We start from the raw sequence: 20,215 nt of genomic DNA on the forward strand, positions 1-20,215 counted from the left end.
CCAAATCAGACCAATTAGAGTAAAATGTTGGTGCAGCATCTAACCACATTCGTGCAGCACCTTTTAATTTGCTGTACACTGCCAAAAGTAAACATTTCTCATCCCATTCGTATGCACTTATTGCACTGTCCACCCTATTAACAAATTGTGTCACTGTTAGAGAGCTTTCGTTCGTTGGGTTAAATTCTGGTATTGTCTCAGCAATTTCTTTTACACTGGCATTTCTGCCCACCACTCTTATTGAACTTTGGGGTGACACAACTACACGCTCTTCATTTACACTAGAGCCACTACCATTCACTTCTTGTGCATTTGTCTGTTGACTTGGAACCAAACTTTGTATTTTTGTCATCATAATTTCCATCATTGCTCTTAAATCATTTACTTGCGTTTGTAAATTTAATTCAGAATTCTCGATTTGGATTTCATCACTACCTAAGAAATCACACAATCGTAACACTAATTCAGCTTTTGTTCCCGTAGTTGAAAGATCATTATTACGCAGCTGCTCTTTCAGCTCGTCTACTTTCAACGTTGACACTTTTGTTTTCATTTTGCTATTTTGTTTACTTCTTTTAAAACGAGTATTCTAATTAGAATTTGTTTACTTATTTGTTTTGCTTCACTCGTCCTTTCGTTCGAGTTTTATGACACGTTGTCTCTTTTGTCTATTTATATTTTCATACACACGAATGGTCGTGTAAGCGAGATCGACACTTTGAAATTATTACAATAATAACATTAACGACCATTGTCGTATTCTTTACTCGTTCACTCGCACGCTCTACACGCAGACCGCAGAGTTAATAAAAAAAAATCTTGTATTTATTACTTCAAATACAAAGCTCTGATTTCTATTTTCTATGTTCATCAACCGTTCGTACATTCGTACACCCGATAACTATACTTTGCCACAGTTATATTCGTACGCATATAATTCACAATTTCTGCGCTCTTGCTTTTGCCTTTTTTCCCCGCAAACCGCTCGTCCATTCGTACGCGCGATAGGCAACAAATTTTGGGCAACAACTACAACACGCAATTTGAAATCAACCACCGAAATTCACTTGCTCTGTCTTACTTTGTATGTATCACCGACCGATCGTCCATTCGTACGCGCGACAGGCAACACAACAACAATTACAACATGCAATTTGAACACAAACGGATTTTCGTTGTTTCTTTGCTTGCAACTTACGATTTATAGCAACGCTCTATAACACGCAAAAACATGACAATATCGTATGCAATTCAAATACTTTCCGTTGATACTGCTTTATCGATAATGCTTTACCGACGCTCGTCCATTCGTACGCTCGTAGGCAAACACAACAACAAAACATATGTATGTACATCAACTTTCGGTTTGAGTCTTATGTACAGACTTTGAACATGTCTACACTTGTCAGAATGTTGCATGTATTCTGATGCAATCTTCCTGAAACGAACGAATCTTCTCAAGAATTCGTTGTTTTACACACACACATATTTTTGTTCTATTATATTTCAATATAATTCACACTGTCACTGTGAGGCTATGCGGAGCATCTCACTTCTGAACTGAAAGAGTCTTTATTCAAGCTCTTTCGGGTTGTCAGGATTTTCTGGATTCCGATTAAATAAAAACGCTGCCGATTTATGCACATTAGCACATTATAACTAACAATTCATGTTTATTAAAGTTTAAAGTTAAATATAGGAAAATATGTGTGTTTAAATGAAATTAATTAAATGGTTTAATTTATTGAAAGTAAAATGAGTATTAGAATGATTTCTCTGCCCGTTGCCGAACCGACGTTGTTCACGGCGCGTTGTTCAAATCTAAACTGCTCTTTTGTCGCTGACATTGAGTAAGGGTTGCCAATTGATTATTATTCCGTTCATGTGCAGAGATGATGTATTTCGTAGGATTAATTACTAAGGTAGGGTCAGCCTAACCGTTGTATTATATTGACCATAGATTAGGTTGCCTTTATATTATATTGCTCGTATTCTTAGGATGACCTTACACTAGCAGCATTTCTTTCAGTGTAATTCGAACCAACTTCTTTATTCTTGCAGTGTCTTCCAAAGGAAGGTCTATGCCAAAGATAGAGAACTTAGATTACTCCACGACAATACAGTCTCAGAGACCAACTTCATACGATCACTATCGGGTTTTCGGGATTGGGTAGTTCAAGAAGTAGGGTCTGCCAGACCACCGTAGATTTGTTCAGTAGTAGCCGTAACCAAAGCAGTAGACACACTGAAAGAAAATAGCTTTAACTACAGTATAGTAAACTTTTATATTGGCAGCCATGCAGCAACTAAGGCAATAATCTCGTATAGCACAACATCCAAGAGTGTGTTAGAGTGTAAGAAATCCCTGGAAAGAATCGGGATAGGGAGAAGCATACATCTATATTGGGCCTCACGACATATGGGAATAGATGGGAATGAAAAATCGGATGAACAGCTAAAATGGGCGCATCCCTCGAAGCTTGCTTCTTAGATGTTCCAATTACATTGGGCGAGATCAAGAGAAGGCGGGAGTTGTACATGATCGACAAAGCGGGAAAGGCGCGGAGCTGTAAAATGAGAGGGTATACTGATTGGACACTGCATCCTTTAAATTAAAATTGGTCAGTGATAGCAGATGTAGGAAGTGCAGGTTGGAGGAGAAAACGATCAAGCACGGTTTGTGCTCGTGCCCTGCGCTTGCCAGGCTAAGACTCCAGCTATAAGGAGTGATACAGCTTTCAAATCTAGAAGCAGCAAGTGGAATAGGTATGGACGCATTCAGCCTATGTGAGTCCCTCAAGGACCGGTCATTTCAACCTTACCTAACCTGATGCGTTGACAACGAAAGATGATGCTGCGGCCAAAAAGGTACTCTAATCGGAACCTGCCTTTGGAAACAGAGGAAGAGTGCAGCGGTATTTCCACAGTCTTTGAGAGCAAGTGGTTTGTTTAAAACTCATAAAGAAGTTACTGGTTGGACGAATGTGGCCACGGGGGAATTAGCGACGGCATTCATAATGGACAAAAATGCCTACAAGCGGAAGTGCAGGAATCCACCTAAAAATATATATACTGAACCTGACTCAAAGATTTGGTTCACGGATGGATCAAGATTAGATGACAGAGAAGCGGGATGCTATTCCTATTTTTTAATAGAAGATTGCGGTAGAGAATGTCTACCGAGAGGGTTATCCTCAAAGAGTATGCTCTTTATATCCGACAACCAGGCAGCGTTGCGTGCCTTGCAGTCATACATAAAGAGATGGATAAATACAATGGATTCCTAAATAATCTAGAAGCCAGTTTTGTTTGAATGGATTCTCGAGCTGACATAAAAGTAATAAACAGGCAGACTACCTCGCAAAGCAGAGTGCTACAGCAGCATCCTATGGCCCACAGCCCTTCTGTAGAATCACAATGGCATACCCTAGGGAATCCATAGGTAACTAGAGAACAAAGCAGTTCAGACAATACTGGATTGACTGCCCACGGCAAAATCGGGCCAAATTGTTTATTCTTCCAGCAACGTGAGTATAAGCCAAGCTCATCAACCCAAGCACAGAAAATCCACGAACTCTCCAGCTAAGCAAATTAAATCTAATAGATATAAGAATCTGTCGCTTGTGAGCTGGATAAAGAAATGCTGGTTTACATTCTCTGCGGATGCGTCACTCTGACAGGTAGATACTTTCTCATCTAGGTGGCGTGACTCTTAATACCTTCGTGATATGGAGTAAAAAGCTTGAAGAGTTACTTAAAGGCATTAAAAGCCGCCACATACAGTAATTGGCTGAAAGGTCAAGCACAATATATCTAAATATAGATTGCAGTGCATCGAGGTCTATTTATAATAATAATTTTCAGCTATTTCTTTAACGCTTTTCATTGTCTTTAATCGCGAATATTTTTATTTTTTTATTTTTAAATTTCTTTGTCTTTGACGAAATTTTCCAGCATTCGCATGGGTGCACAAACCTAGAATTAACTATATTATAATACAACCAACAAATGTCGCACCTTATTTAATGTAAACATTGCCTTATTTAACATAATCCTTCCATAACTCACTACGAAATACTAAATTTGCTTCCTTTTTTATTTCAATTTCTGGCTCTTTAATGCTCAACAGTCAGAATTTCGTTTTATGTTCTTTGTTTGGTGTCAAAGATAAATGCACAGAGTATGTGCTAATGATATTTTTATGACTTGGATGCAAAATTGTGCGTGTAAATGTCACTCAGGCGGCCGCCGTAGAGTGATGATAGCGTGCTCCACCTACGACACCGAAGATCCTGAGTTCACGCCCCGGGGCAAAGCAGATGCCATTCCGAGGCGGCATACATTAGGTAGGTCCCGTTCCGCCAATTTTTAAGAAAAATTGAAAGGAGCACGTCTCAAATTGGAAGAGAATTTCGGCCTAAAATCTCTTCGGAGGTTATCGCGCCTTACATTTATTCTGTTTGTTTTTGGTTTTTGGTACTGTTGTTTGTAAATTAGCCCAGTAGGGATGTAGACCAGTATCGATAAGAAAAGCTTCAAGTGGTATAATAATAACTTTCGAAGGAATCAGCCCAGTTTCTTAAACTAACCAAAGTCTAATATGAACGAAGCGAGACATTGTGCAATAATAAAAGTTATGTCATCAGCTATCAGCTTTCACCCTTTGTCGCAATTGCGTAGTTATAATGTGACTGTTGTTCTTAAGGTTGAGTCCTCTTTTTTATCGAATTTCAGTTGCCACATATAAAGAAAGAAGCAGATGAGACTGTAACAGATTAATCAGCAGTTTCAATTCTATTATTCTGAGATATAAACAACCTAAATAGCAACGAATATTCTCTTAACATTTTTATAATTTTTTTGTAGCATAATCGAATGAGCTGAAAGTTCTTACTACTGGGCTTTTATGAGCATGTAATCTACTGTCTCTGTTGAGTGCAAATGGCATTTTACTACAGATACATACATACACATAAGTACTATCGTAAGCTACATATCTATCTACTCATACACTTTTTTTTTATTAACATCAACTTTATTATTTCGTTGCTCTTAATGAGGCTATTTTCTGGAAAATTCGACTACGAAAGTATTGAACGTTATGACAAATAATAAAAAGATGAGTTTGTTCATGAAAAAATTTGACTTAAAAATTGCGAGTTGAGAGCTCATAAAACTGGAAGCCAAAAAAATGCATAAGCCAAAAAAAGTCTCATCAGTATATTAGGGTCAAAGTATGCAGGTAGTTGTAGTAGTTATTGTTGTTGTAGCGATGAGGACAAGAAGGTTTTGTGGAGTCTTATCGATGTTGATGGTCCTTTGCCGGATGCAGATCCGGTACGTTCAGGTAACAAGCACCATTAAGGCACCAGGCCGAGCATCTCGGGGACGATTTAGTATGACCACATGTAACCTTTAAGGTCATCCCGCATTCCCACCCCCTAGATCCATGAGGAACTTGTGGTCGCCAGAGCCTCGGCTGTTAATGAAACAAGATTCGCCACGGGTAGGTGAGATTGACAATCAGTTTGGTATTTTAGTCGCCTCTTACGAATGGCACACCTACCGCGGGTATATTCTAAATCCCCTAACCCACAAGGGCGGTAGTCAGCTAACAGCGCTACCGTTACTCCATTTCTTACAACGAAATCGATGTATTCTTGCTTATTGAAGAGGGAAGCTCAAGGAACTTCATTATGTCTTTCGGAATAACTCACGTAAACTTCTTGAGCGCGGCGAGCAAGCTCGAGGTTTTAGGTGCTAGGGGTGGCAGAGTTGTCAGATATCGAGGCAGTAATTAAGCTAGGTCCTAGAAAACTTCTAGCATTTGCCAAGAGGGCGCCGTTATTTCATAACATGTAAGTTCAGATAACTTAAAGGGTTTTTGTTTTTTTCATTTGATCGTCAAACAAAATCTGGCTACACTATGGACACATTTCCTCTATATGAGGTCCGACTCATCTTACTTTACTTATTTTACCTTTAATTTTACCTCATAATCGCAAATTAATTGACTTTGAAATCAAAAACCTCTCAAAAGTTCTTTCCTACTCATCGGATGCTGATAATTAAAAGTGTGTACTAAAGGATTCCCATTGCTACTGAAGCCATAATTGCTGCTTGTTAGCTTAGTAAGGAAAGTATAATTTGTTTCTCACCCTGCCTAATTGGATTTTGTAAATATGTATGTGTTGTTTTAGTTAACACCGCTATCAAATGATGAACACTGTAAAGCTGCCCAAAATAGCGATGAGCAATTTCTGTGTAATTAAAATTTTTCTTTATTTCTCTGAAGTTTGATTTTGTAATTTTGTAAGTGATTAGGTAATGCGGCGAAATATTTGATTTTGGTTACGCTTTTCTAAGTATTTAATTAAAAATACGTCATGGGGTGATTACCTTTGAACTGAACCAACTGTGGTATCATCAGTTTATCTAAACGTCATATCGATGTTTTTTAAATATAGACTTATCGTTCACATATATCGATGCTTTTAAGAGCAATTTTGAAATATCGCTTTAAGTTGTGGCAAATATTAGTAATTCCGACACATCACCATTGCTAACAACAAAGATAATATTTCATGACATACCTGTAGACAGCAGCTAAGAGCAGAATTTATTACTCCCACATACACACGCATATAGCTAGAAGACAAACGTGAATATCAGATACATAAAGGAGAAATAAATAAGCAGCTATTCGCGAAAAGTCTAAACCTTAGTAGAAATGGGTGAATGAGGCAACAGAGGGTATAAAAGCAGCGCCAGATAAGGAAGAATCAATAAGTTTTATTTTAACACGCTTTTAGTGAAGTACGCGAGTATTGTAATTGTGAAGTACTACGACTACAGTAGAGTTGTAAGTAAAGGAGTTATTGCTATACTGAATATTTTAGTTTTTTTATTCGACAGTTCAGCGATTCGATTGATAGCGTAAATATTCGCTGCAGACTAACAAGTTTTCTGCAATTGAAAATTGTATGATTGCAAATATATTTATCATCACAAAAATTTTAAATTGCAACTCACATAAATCATAGAGCGTACAAACGCCTTACTCTCATTCTATTCGTATTTTGGTTTCTCGTATTTGCCGCTGGCATTTTGCAATTATTTACTTAACTGAGAAATAAATATCTTTGCGTTATGTCATTGTTCAATTCGGCACGTTCATAAAGACAAATGAGCTGTCACAGCAGAAACCCATATTTAACGCCCACAAATTTCCAAAAACAATCTCTGAATTTATTGGCACACATTTCTAGCAGAGATCTTAAAAACAATCAATTATTTTCGGCGAATTAGATATAAAACATTATTTATCACGTTTTAACTGTGAGGTTTACATGAAGTATGAATGAAAAGATTGAAGTGAGCACAATTAATACCCTACTGTGGCGTAGTGCTTTTATTTTGCTATATTTTGTTAAAATAATTTGTTAAGAATAAACGATTGTGAGCACACAAAGAAATCTGTTTTTACTATGACACTATTGTGAATACGGCGGCCACCGTGGTGTGATGGTAGCGTGCTCCGCCTATCACACCGTATGCCCTGGGTTCAACTCCCGGGCAAAGCAACATCAAAATTTTAGAAATAATGTTTTTCAATTATAAGAAAATTTTTCTAAGCGGGGTCGCCCCTCGGCAGTGTTTGGCAAGCGCTCCGGGTGTATTTCTGCCATGAAAAGCTCTCAGTGAAAACTCATCTGCCTTGCAGATGCCGTTCGGAGTCGGCATAAAACATGTAGGTCCCGTCCGGCCAATTTGTAGGGAAAATCAAGAGGAGCACGACGCAAATTGGAAGAGAAGCTCGGCCTTAGATCTCTTCGGAGGTTATCGCGCCTTACATTTATTTTTTTTTTTTATTGTGAATATTTGCACTTCATTACCGGGAGTTGCTACCATACGCCAGATGACAGCGCAAGCTGTAAGTTTTAATTGATTGGTAGAACAGATGATTTCTGTTGATATTTGATAAGAAACTTTTATATTGGTTGCGCAAGATGCGCACGGGTTCGGCTCGTACATGTCAATATGAAAGTCGACTGGCAAACGTATCAATAGTCGACTTTCATATTTTCTACTCTATTGTTTTTTAACATTTTTATTCTTTCGAGATCCTTTCAGTACTGCAATATTATTGAAAATATTCAGAAATTCAAAAGCAGTCAGTTGTCAATGTTGAGGTTCGGTTTAGAAAGGTTAGATACCAGAAAATCCAAAAATATGTCTGCTTTACAAGGTACTGGAGCTATAAGTTCACTTTTCTCCCTAGAGACTTGGCCTCCGCATTCAAACTAAAGTGTTTGCAATCCTTTTATTAAAGAATATGCAAAGATGGCTGAATTTTTAGACAAGCTCCGAAAGCATATTTCTTAGTTTCTTCAGCCCCAATTATAAGAAGCGACTTAATTTTACTTATGAGGGTAGGCAAACATGACTGGACTCTATGAATAATGTGTGAAGATAGCTGACTTTTAGACAACCGGCGAAGGCATATTGCTTAGTTTCTTAAGTCCTAACTAGCCGAGGCGACTTTAAATTTTGGGCGTATGTAATAACTTCACCTGTGCTTTCTACCCAAACAATGAATGATTTAACGGCTTAAAGCTATCAGATTTACTACTAGAACCTAATCCGATGGCATTCGCGTCAACTACTTTCATCTGGAAAACCCGACGTTGTGAGGCTAGAACGATATATTTTTAGTGCTTTACTCAGAACAAGTTATAGTTCAATACTTTTCATTCGATATAAGGGGCCAAAAATTACTTTTTCATTACGATACTGATCATTAGGTCTGTGAGTGTGATGTTACATTAACTTGGTGTGATATCACATCATCGCGCACGCTTGCTTTTGCTTCTCTCGGCCAAACGCATTGCTCGAATTTCTCTCTCGTGAAGTTTATAGTGTAGCGTAGATACTTAGATCTCAAAAATGTGTGTCAACTTTCAGCGCAAACTTTACTTTTTGGATCAAGGATATAGTAAAATAGTCTGTTGTGTGAGTAACAATTTTGTTGGAAGGCTGTGACGTTGAAAGGCGAGATTCTTCTTTAGGAAATCAAAAAGTATATATAGCTTTATAGAAATTCGTGTTCAAACAAAACTTTCATGCCAAATTTTTTTTTTTAATCGTGAGGATGGTTGTACCGGAATAATCTTTATAAGACTGGCGAAACGTTATGTAACCCGATGTGTGATTACAAATAATTAGCCTATATCAATTCCTAATATAGGTGAGGTGAGTATATTTGGCAACAGAAAGGTGTTTGAAAGGTTGCAAGCAGAACCGGAGGAAAATACTATTTCGACATGCCGGATAAAATCTTAAACCTCTGCAAATCTAAGAAATTGCATTAAAATACTTTGTCAAATAAATGTTTCTTAGATATTTGGATTCGCGGTAAAAATGTTGAAAATGTGGGAATAAGCGTGATCGAGTCCAGAAAAAATCATAAAGAATTTTCATTCAACAATTTAACTTGTCGACGCGAAGAGTTTGAGAGACTTTGCAACTGCCCAAAATGCTTTTTTCTTTATTTTATCTTTATAAAGGAAATACGGCAGTAATATTTTATTGAAAGAAACATGAGCGGCACGGACCTTGGAAACGACGAGTGTAGAAGAAGATTTAATGATGAGCTGTACGAGCTTTACGCAAACATTAACACAACTACCAAATGGCGCCAGCAAGCACAACGCAGAAGCAATTGGGCGCCTTGCTGGGCAGCCATAACCGTTTGAACGGTTAGGCGCAAATTAACTTAAGTAAGTTACCAACAGAATTGAGTTTTTCACTAAAAGAACTTTAACGTGAAATCTAACAAAAAAAATGTGATAAAAACTCCATGCTAAAATTGAAAAGGAAACTTGATTAGAAAGACCATGAAGACCTCCGCAGCAGTAAATACTGGGTCTAGTGGAAAATGCAAATTGATGAAGGCGCACAGATCTGCGTGTTGGAAATTTTTTTAAGCTGGGTAAAACCCACTTCAATAAATCTGCTTTCGCTTGAGCACAAGGTGGGCACCGTGAAGCAATTAATGAAAGAACACAGAGCAGTAACGCACAAACAATAACGCAAATGAGTTTTCCAAAATAGAACCAACACAATGCTGTTTTAATTAATCTGCTCACTCACTCCCATTTGTTATGCCTTTTTGGACAATTGCTCAATGAACACAAATAGATTACAAATGCCCTGAGGTGGGTAATGCTACTTAAAAAAGAAGAAAGCAGTCACTTGTGCCCAATTGCTGCCCCCGCTATTCTATTTATATAATAGGAAATTTGATAACAAATTCGGGCATGGTAATTTTATGACATTTTTCTGCTTTTTTTTACCAATTAATGCTGTAACTTTGGCTTTCCGCTTGCACCATGTGAGACTGATAATCTCGACCCTTATATATCATGACAATTCCTGCTGTGGCACCACATGAAATCGCATGACGGTCAACCGCTCGAATCCGTTGCTTGAATTTTGTAAAATTCCACACAATTGTTGAAAACTAACACACACTTTTATTCTTATCTCCTCATTGCTCAGCACACAGATAATAACGAAATAATTGAAGTCGCATGCTGGTGGCGCTTACGCTCACACAAATGCTGGTGGAATTAAAATGTAAGCAAGTAATAATGGCATTTAATTAAAGGAAAACAGGAATTGAAATTACGATAGATACTGCAGAGATGAGAAGTAAGCAAAATAAAGCATTTATATGTGGTAGGGGTATAACTGAAAAGACGAAATCAAGATTTATGAATGGAGCTTAGAAAATCGCGGAGCCTTCATTTGATTAATTTGCTGAAAGTTTGCCTTTTGAAAGCCAAATCGGATTAATTGTACTAAGTAAAATAAGAACGGCATTTATATGTGCAAGAAGTGTAAGATACCGGTTGACATATTGGATAACCCAGCCACAAATCATAGAAACTTCTTTACAGCACCCGAAAGAAAAATAATAAATATACAAAAAACTGCGTGAAAATGGGGGCAGCAATTCCACGCACAAAAGCAATTAGGCACTGGCGCCAAGACATTGTAAAGAATACGCATTGGGCTGGGTCGATTTGTACGCACCGGTAAACATTATCTCAACCATAATCTGAAGTTGATACCTGCCGAAATTTCGTAGATTTTTCCCAAGATATACTTTTTCAAGATGTCAGGCCAGCTCAAACATGATTTAACGGATTTTAATTAAGAAGGTCTGTTGTGATGCCAGCTATAATTAGGTAAGCTATAGCTATTAAGAGAACTACTGCGTGACAACGATGTAATTTCAAGTGGATAAGTGCTTCGGAGATGCTAGTGAGCCCAAATTGGAACACGTTCGCCTAGTTCTAGCAAAAGCGGAACAGTCAAGCCTAAAGTGTCTTGATAATGCTATGTTGACACGTATCACATGTACTTCCATTTGACAGTTACCCGTCGAAACCCGATCACTATTGATGGATGTTCCTTAGGGAACCCAATAATTTCAGGAGACCGCTTGCTATACACTTCCGGCCAAAAGCATCGCGCTACGCTGCATGAGGTAGTGTCCACCCGGCGTTTGCGTACAGTTGCCAAGTATTTTGCTATGTTGCGGGACTCATATAGTATTAACATTAACCTAGTTCGACGAAACAACAAGCGCGGTCAGGAATTAACATACTACCGTCGATCGCACGACAGATGAACTTAGGGCTTTATAATCCGATTGGTTATCGGAGTAGGTGTTGCCTTATCTAATAGTAGTAGCAATGGACATCATCCCAACCTCTAGTGTACAGGAAACTTATGGCATACGTACAGCTCCCAACAGAAAACCCCCTCCAACCTTAACGTCTTTGGCCCTTCCGTGAACCAGTTGTTGATTCCTTTCAAACTCCTTTCTCGAGGAGATGATTATTATCTAGCTTGCTGAAATACCTTATAACAGAAAGCCCATAGCCATGTTACGTAGCTTAATCAGTGACCAGGCCGCAGCCGCAAAATCCTGCACATGTATGATCAGCATAACATTCAATGCCAGAGAGATTCAGAGTTTCGCTTATACTAACCAGCGCCTTACGTTGTACTGACACTACACATTTTGTTACAAGTTTACTTGAAGGATTAACAATATATACCCACAGAGCATACTTTAAAAGAACAGTGACTATAATTTAACGATTTTTTAGAAGAATGAAAGTAATACCTTATTACATATGAACGTAATATTGGGGCTTTTCGATATCTCAGTCGTCCCCGTCATCTAGCCAGCGAAACCAGTGAGCTCTTATTCGTTGCATTATGTTCATAGGTTGTACTATTATGATTTATATTCATCGGATGACAAGAAGTTGTGTCATTCAAACGCTCCGTGATCCTGGATATCAAAATTTGATACGCGTTGTGCAAGAATGGGACTGAATACAAGAACTCCTCTGGCTTTGAAAAGGCAGAAGAATATTCTACTGTATTCTCAATTGATGACATACTAGATATCGTCGGTTAGTTGCCAGCATAGCTTCTTCCTCTGAATGGGTTATTAATTATATTCTCAACTGACAAGGTATCGTCAGAGGAGTCGAAATTAATAGATATTAAAGAAATATTGGCATAAAATATGTCTCTCAAATAAAGGGCCAATTAAACTTCCTTAACCCTAACCATAGTCGTAACCATACCCATATCCATAACCATCTCCAACGTAATCTATTAATGGTGTTTTAATCTAAAAATCTTGAAAATTTCATAAAAATGAAGAAAACGTAAAAAATTACAAACATATTCCATAAAAAATAAGTCTCTTAGTCATAACGTATCCAAAACAATGAATAAAATGTCCAAAAAGTTATTAAATTCACCAACTCAAATATTTTTAGGTTATGGATATGGCGAGAAACGAAAAACCAATTGGTTGGCTATGGTATGGTTATGGCGTTAGCGTTATGCTATGGTACCATAAATCGATTACATTGATTTCCATAAGTTAGGTTCGATCAGCTGTTTTATCTGGTTATGGTTTTATGGTTATAAGTCACCATTAATTGGCCCTTAACGTAGGCTATTGACTGATTTATTGTGCAATTTCCCCTTAATAATTCTCCGTCGGATTAATTGCAAATGCAAAATGCGCCTAAAACTATACACTTTTAAATTGTAAAAAAATAATGGCAACACAAAAGTAAACCAGATCTGTAAATCTTTTTTGTGAATACTCTTGTAAGTTAGTGGTGAAATCTGGTCAGTCAGATTTGCAAGATATGAACGTAACATATCTTCTTCTCTTTGGCAATACTTCTATAGTTGCGATGGTACTTTTAAGCTGATTCGCTTTCCGCAGTGTGGCGACTGAATGTTCCCCACTTATATAATTTCTTCAAACCTTGGTATTAAGCTAGTAAACAAATGCTTTTGCATACTCATAGGCGTAGTGATATTAAAATTTATGATGCCTATTATAAAACCATTAAAAAAAGAATGAGAAATATTATGCGCGTGATACACGCATACACGCACATTTCCATACGTTCCATCGCTATTCAAGCATGTGCACACACGCGTATGCAATATCGCCACATAGAACACACTTCGAAAGTACATTTGCCTAAAAGTATGCACGTATTAAACGCTTTAATTTATTTATAGCATTTGTTGCGGCAAAATTTTACAACTATTATGTTTACAACATTTTAAAAATTTAGTATTCTCTGTTAGTATATTTATTTTTATAATAGAAATTATGTATATACGGAATTTTTTGAATATCTATATTATTACGCATAGAAGTAAATTTGGAATTCTAGGACATTGTGGGCTTAAAATTGGCGTATAAAAAGAAAAATATACAAGAAATTGACTACGTGCCCGTGAAATCGATATTATTATATACATTTATGTATACCTAAATTTTGCACTTGCTTTACGCTCATCAATTATACTAAAATTGTTATGGTGGAAATAAATGCATAAATGTGCTGTATTACTAAAAGCTAATGGCTTTAAAATTTTTGTGCATACAAACTTATGGGAAAATTTGATTAAATCAATTCCCAAGGGCTCTGTGATTTTTTGCACAAGAAAATTGACGGAACTCGTTAAAATATTTACTGCTGAAGAGTTTAACGAATATAGGTAAATATAATTTTTGTTATCTATAGCTCCACTTTGAAATCCATTAGACTTGCCGGCTGTTGTGGTATGATATATATCAGCAGATTTGCAGATAGGAAAATCATCTGCTCAATGATTGGCTTACACAGTTACTTACTTACTTAATTAGCGCTTAACCGCTTAAAGGCGCTCTGTCAATTGCCGCCAACTGGTAACGCCAAGGGAATTTAAATCGTTTTACACCTGTTCCTTTCAGCGGAATGGCGACCGTCCTCTTCTTCTTCTTCCATAGGCGGGTTCCGATAAAACTACTTTCTTAGCCAAGGAATCATCTTTCATTCGCAAAACACTGTCTAGCCAACGTAGCCTTTGTGTTTTTATTCGCTGAACTATGTTGATTTCTGCGTAAAGCTCATCATTAAATCTTCTTCGGTACTCACCGTCGCTAACGCATAGAAGTTTGCAAATCTTTCGAAGAACTTTTCTTCCACACACGCAGAGAGCCGCCATTTTTGATGCTGTCATGGTCAATGTTTCTACACCATATACCAGGACGGGTATGATAAGTGAAATGTAGAGCATGATTTTCATTTGTCTAGAGAGAAATTTACTTTTCAATTGCCTACCTAGTCCAAAGTAGCATTTATTGGCAAGAGTGCTTCTTAGCTGGATTTCAAAACTGATATCGTTGTTTGTGTTAATACTGGTTCTCAAATAAATGAAGTCTTTTTTTTATTTCGAAATTATGGCTGCCAGTGACAGTGACGTAGTTGCTAAGGCGTAGATACGCTGATTCTTTGTTTGAAAACTTCGTTTTGTTCTTACTCACCATCAAACCCATCTTTTCCGATTATATTTCCAGTTTGGAAAACTGAGACGTATGCGTTCAGGACAATAATATCAGTGCCGTCATACGCCAGTATCTGCACTCTTTTAAAGAATATTGCTATGCAGCATACAATTAAAAAAATCGCACGATAGGGGGCATCCTCTCTGATATATCTTTTAGTTTCGAACGCCTCGGAGTGGTCTTTCCCAATTTTGACTAAGCTAATGGTGTTGCTCAACGTCATTTTGTACATCCATATAAGTCTTGCGGGGACACCACTAACAAAGTTATTAAACCTTAAGTATACAGCAGCGAACACGAAAATAGCAGTGGCAATTTTTATCAAATTTCGTCAATTAAATTCTCAATGATTGAGTTACCAAAAATCCACAAGCCGGACAAGCCAATGAGGCCCATCATTAATTTTAAATTGGCACCATGTTACAAACTGTCCAAATATTTAAAAACGATATTGAAAGATACTCTGGAGCTAATGAACGAATATGCAATAGTTAACACAACAGAGCTAATAGAGAATCTTGAGACCGTAGAGCTAACAAAGAACAGCAAATTGGTATCTTTTGACATAAAAGGTTTATACCCATCAATACCACTATCGGAGACTTTGGACATAGTTAGCTCAACAATAGTTCATAATATAAAAAACAAAGTGAAAAATGGGCAAATCACAAATACGCTAAGAACCACTTTACGTCAAAACTATTTTCAATTCAACAATAAAATATATAGAAAAACAAATGGTCTTGGAATGAGAAGCCCCATATCATTCTTATGGAAGTGTTCATGCAAAATCTGGAAGAAAAGTACATACAGGGGCTGAAGTCAAAATTAGGCGTGTCGTATTATGCTAGATACGTGGATGACATAATATACGTTTTAACTACTAATAACGAAGAGCTTGTGCTGGAGTACCTCAACAAGCAGCACCGAAATATAAAATTTACAATGGAAACTGAAAAAGACGGAGGTATCAACTATCTAGACCTCACGATAAATATTGATAAAGAAGTCAAAAGATTTAACTACGACATATATAGTAAGCCAACGGCCACCGACACAATAATACATTATACCTAAAATCACCCCCAACAGCATAAAAATGCAGCATTAAGGCATTTGTTACATATACTTGAAAGAACACCTCTTACATAAGAGGCATATAAATAAGATAGAACTTGAGGTCATATATAATATCGCTGCAAACAACGGATATAAAAGAGCACTAGTAGATAAGCTCAGAAGGACAAATGGAGAACCAAAAAGAAATAATGAAAAGGAAAATAATAGCTGGATGACTATGACATATACTGGAAAAGCAACATATAAATTGGCAAACTTCCTTAAAAAAAACAACATTAACACAGCATTTAAAACCTCGAACAATCTAGGGCGAAAACTAAGAACCAACACTAACTCAGAGGATCCGTTTAGCAGCCACGGCGTATACAAGCTTACCTGCTGATGCCAACATAGTTACATAGGACAAAAAGGACGGCAAATAAGAACGAGGTTCACAGAACATATTAGAGATTAAAAAAAAAAAAAAAAAAAAAAAAATACGGAATCCAAACATTATACCCGAGTCTAACTTCGCGAATCACATGATCGATACTGAATGTTTCCAACAAATATCAATAAAAGAGTTAGTTCTTCACATACAAGCAAAAGGACGACGTCTCAACGTACTCGAAACATGGAAATCTAGAAAACATTCGACGCGACGGTAGAATAATAAACGAACAGATAAACATAATTTCTGACACAATATTCGAGCCTTTAAAACATGTTTACAAGAAACAAAGTAATCACACAGGTACAACAGGCAAACACACAAATAAACACAAAACAATTAACGCACCAAAACAACAAACCCACAACGAAGATCAATCGACTAAAATTACGGACTTTTACCTGCCCCAGTCAGCCACACAAATCAATCAGTGAAAACCACCCTTGGTTCTGAATGAACACACAGCACATACACATAAATAAATAATCACAAGCAAAATTTTGACAATACCTGCTCATGTACCTACGAACTATATATACGGGAAAAACGACAACAACAGATCAGAACGAATATCGACACTGATGATGGCACAACGCCGAAATCGGTTTGTCTCAAAACCAAATTTGACAAGGGAATACGGAAAATCGTTCAAATATACATCATTTATTCACCCTCTCGGAAAATGAACAAAATAAAATAAATCAATTAAATTCTCAAATTTTTTACTTTCGATAATTTAAGAAAAAACTTCTATGAACTAAATCTATGAATTTCAGTCTTAAAAAGGTTTTCGAAAAAATTCGCTAAAATTTACTGAATGTTGTTGAGTATGCAGTTTTGTAGCTCAAATAATTTGAGTTTAGTTAAAAGGTGACAATGAGAATTTTGAGAGTCCTATAATTTGTACTTTGTTAAACTTAAATTGATCGGACCACAGAACTACTTCAAAAACATTCAGTAAACTCTAAATGAAAAGTTCGAAATATTCATAAAATTTATAGAATTTTCGAATTTTTTCAAACACATTTTTGAGTTCGGTTTGCATAGTTTCTTCCGATTGATTAGGACTTACGATTTCTGACCGACTGTTCGAAAACGGGTGTATTATGTGAGTCGATTAGTAGAGAGTAGAGCCTTTTGCATATATATTTTTAAAGCATGTTATAATACCAGCTTAAACCATTGATTAAAGAAACTTTTAATATAATTTTTTTTTATATTACTTTATTTATCGTCTTTTTGAATTACTCGATATGTGTATCTTTTACCCTGCTTTTATTTATAGGTTAGGTTTCGATTCCGATGCTGCTAAAACAAATTTTAAAGTTCCGTTGCCGGTACCGCTAAACTCACGTCCGTTACATCCCTAATACGTACATACCTATATATATATATATATATATATATATAAGTTTGCAAAAAGAGAATAATTTTAATGCAATAAAGTCCATTAATGCCCTTCAGCGTGCTTAAACTATTGAGCAAGTTTTAAATTTATTACATTCATTCAATATACCAATCATAATAGCAATAAAAGCAAATTGCGTGCATAATTGTGTTTGGTTATGAAACATTTAAATCTTAACTGATGCATGCAAGCTACATAAAATGGGTTTAATTAAAAATGAATAGTCGATTTTAAATCAATTTAAAAGCAATAATAATATGACACTTATTCAATTTCGTGCTATCATAACTCAATTCCTTTGATAAAAAAAAATAAAAAGATTGGGGATGCCATGGCGTATGAGTAACCATAAACAACCCAAGTGCCGCCGCAATTATCTGCGCAAGCAAAGACACTCGTGGAGGAGTAAACTAAAAAAGCACATTTGTACATGATAAACATAATTAATTATATTATTGAAGAGTTGAGACCTATGTACTTATGATAGATGGGGGAAGTCGGGGTATTCTTGGGGTGTGTATTGTTGGACAGCGGACAATGCTGGTCATTTATTTACTAGCATACTTAGGCCTTTGCCGTCCTAAAAAAGAATGTATCTACATTCTTACTGAAATTGACATATTGAACTTAACTTGCTTATAACTTTGCTATATAATAATTTTTTTTTTTTCAAAATAAGCATTTTGGTCCTATTTGGATGTTATTTCTCTATTTATGCAAACAAAGTTCCAATTAGAATTCCTTATAAGTGAATTTGAAGAGTTGAGAAATTACTAATAAATAATAAAAAAGCAGATACCCATATTCTTTATTAGGACGGCAGCATTATCGTCGCTGTGACAAACTCAGTAGCTCAATATCTGTAATCAAGAATCGTCAACACCCCAAATACGGGGCAGACACGCGACAGAGAGAGGAAGAGGATCCTCTCACAATATCGGGCAGCATTAAGAACTTTCCAGAGAAGAAGCTTCAGAGGAAGTTAGCTAACAAAAATTCTTTTGCGCAAAATCCTCGATTCTGCAACCAGGTTGAGGAAGAAAAAGCCCGATTTGGAAGTAAGAGTCAATGACTGGCAAAAGGCGATAAGTCTGTACATAAGAGGTGAAAGTGGAAGAGAAGCGTGTTAGCCGAAAGCCCATTAGCGAGAAACGTGTATCGCGATAACTATAATAACTAAGGCACGGAGTGGCTGGTAAGCTAAACGCAAGTAACGACGAGAATCTAGTTTACTGGCATATTTTAAAGGGAGCCATCTTTAGGAATCCATCCTTAGATTTAGCGGGATGGTAGAATGTGGCGCAGTTAACAATGTGCAACAATAACACCACCTTGATATGGCTAAAAAGCATTTTTCCTGACCTCCAACGCAACTACAAGTACAAGCTGTTTGAGATTGAATAAATCGTTTATCGCCATGATAATAAAAGCCAAGGTATATGGATCGGAGGATGCGTTGAACCCATTAGAGCGTTAGCATCGGATGATACTTCTAGTGTATCAACCCGCGGATGAGGGTCAGCACTACACTCTTCTAATGAACAAGAAAGCGAAGAGTATGTTGAATCCAAAGATTGAGAAAATTTCCGGGGTCATGGGCGTAAGTATTTATCTGCGCATAAGGAAGAGAATTTCTAATAATAAATATTATAATACGTTGAAAGCAGTTGTGATAGAAACGTACCTGGAAGTACCTTAAATTAGCGTTATAAAATGGAGGCCAAGAAACAATGGCACAAATGTTGGAGGGGGTAAACAACACAAAAATGCTGCGAGTCTTACAGATAAAGCTAAAATACAGTAAAAAGGCGTCCAACGAACTTCTTCTGACTTCTGACCGAGGTTTTGGTGATGTGGTGCTGCGACGAGACATACGCGGCATTTGCTACTAAAGGACAAAAGGTAAGGTGAGAGCTGCAGTAATGGCAAGACTCTGACCCTAGCGTTAGCCGCAATAAGTGACACTACGCAAATTTTAAACAAAATATTTACTTATTATATTTTATTAAAAGTTCAAGTTTAAGCGATATACATATGTATATTTGGGCGTATTTAAAGTTATTAACCAGAGTAGCAGTAACAACGAAAAATATGCTCTGTTACTGCTCCGGCTCTGAACATGAACATAGCATAGAGCAGAGCCGCAGCATTAAAAAGTGATGGCATTTTTTTAGGCGCTGCCACGAGCTACGTCATGTTTTAGAGCTAAACAAAAAGCAAAATAAAAATGCAAACCAACATCAAAAGACAAAGTTCTGCATAACAATACCGAAAAAATTAAATATTTTTGCTCTCGCTCAACTACAAATAGCATTTCGTTCAGAGTTTTTATTCAGCTATTTGCTCC

General features: G+C 36.8%; 1 protein-coding gene across 7 annotated transcripts in view; it reads right to left on the reverse strand.

The window, feature by feature from the left end:
* Window positions 1-20,215, reverse strand: part of Cbp53E (Calbindin 53E) — a 262,990-nt gene that overhangs the window by 22,183 nt on the left and 220,592 nt on the right. The window lies entirely within an intron of this gene.

Source organism: Eurosta solidaginis, chromosome 3 (assembly GCF_040869045.1).
Source record: "Eurosta solidaginis isolate ZX-2024a chromosome 3, ASM4086904v1, whole genome shotgun sequence".
NCBI classification, from domain to species: Eukaryota; Metazoa; Arthropoda; class Insecta; order Diptera; family Tephritidae; genus Eurosta; species Eurosta solidaginis.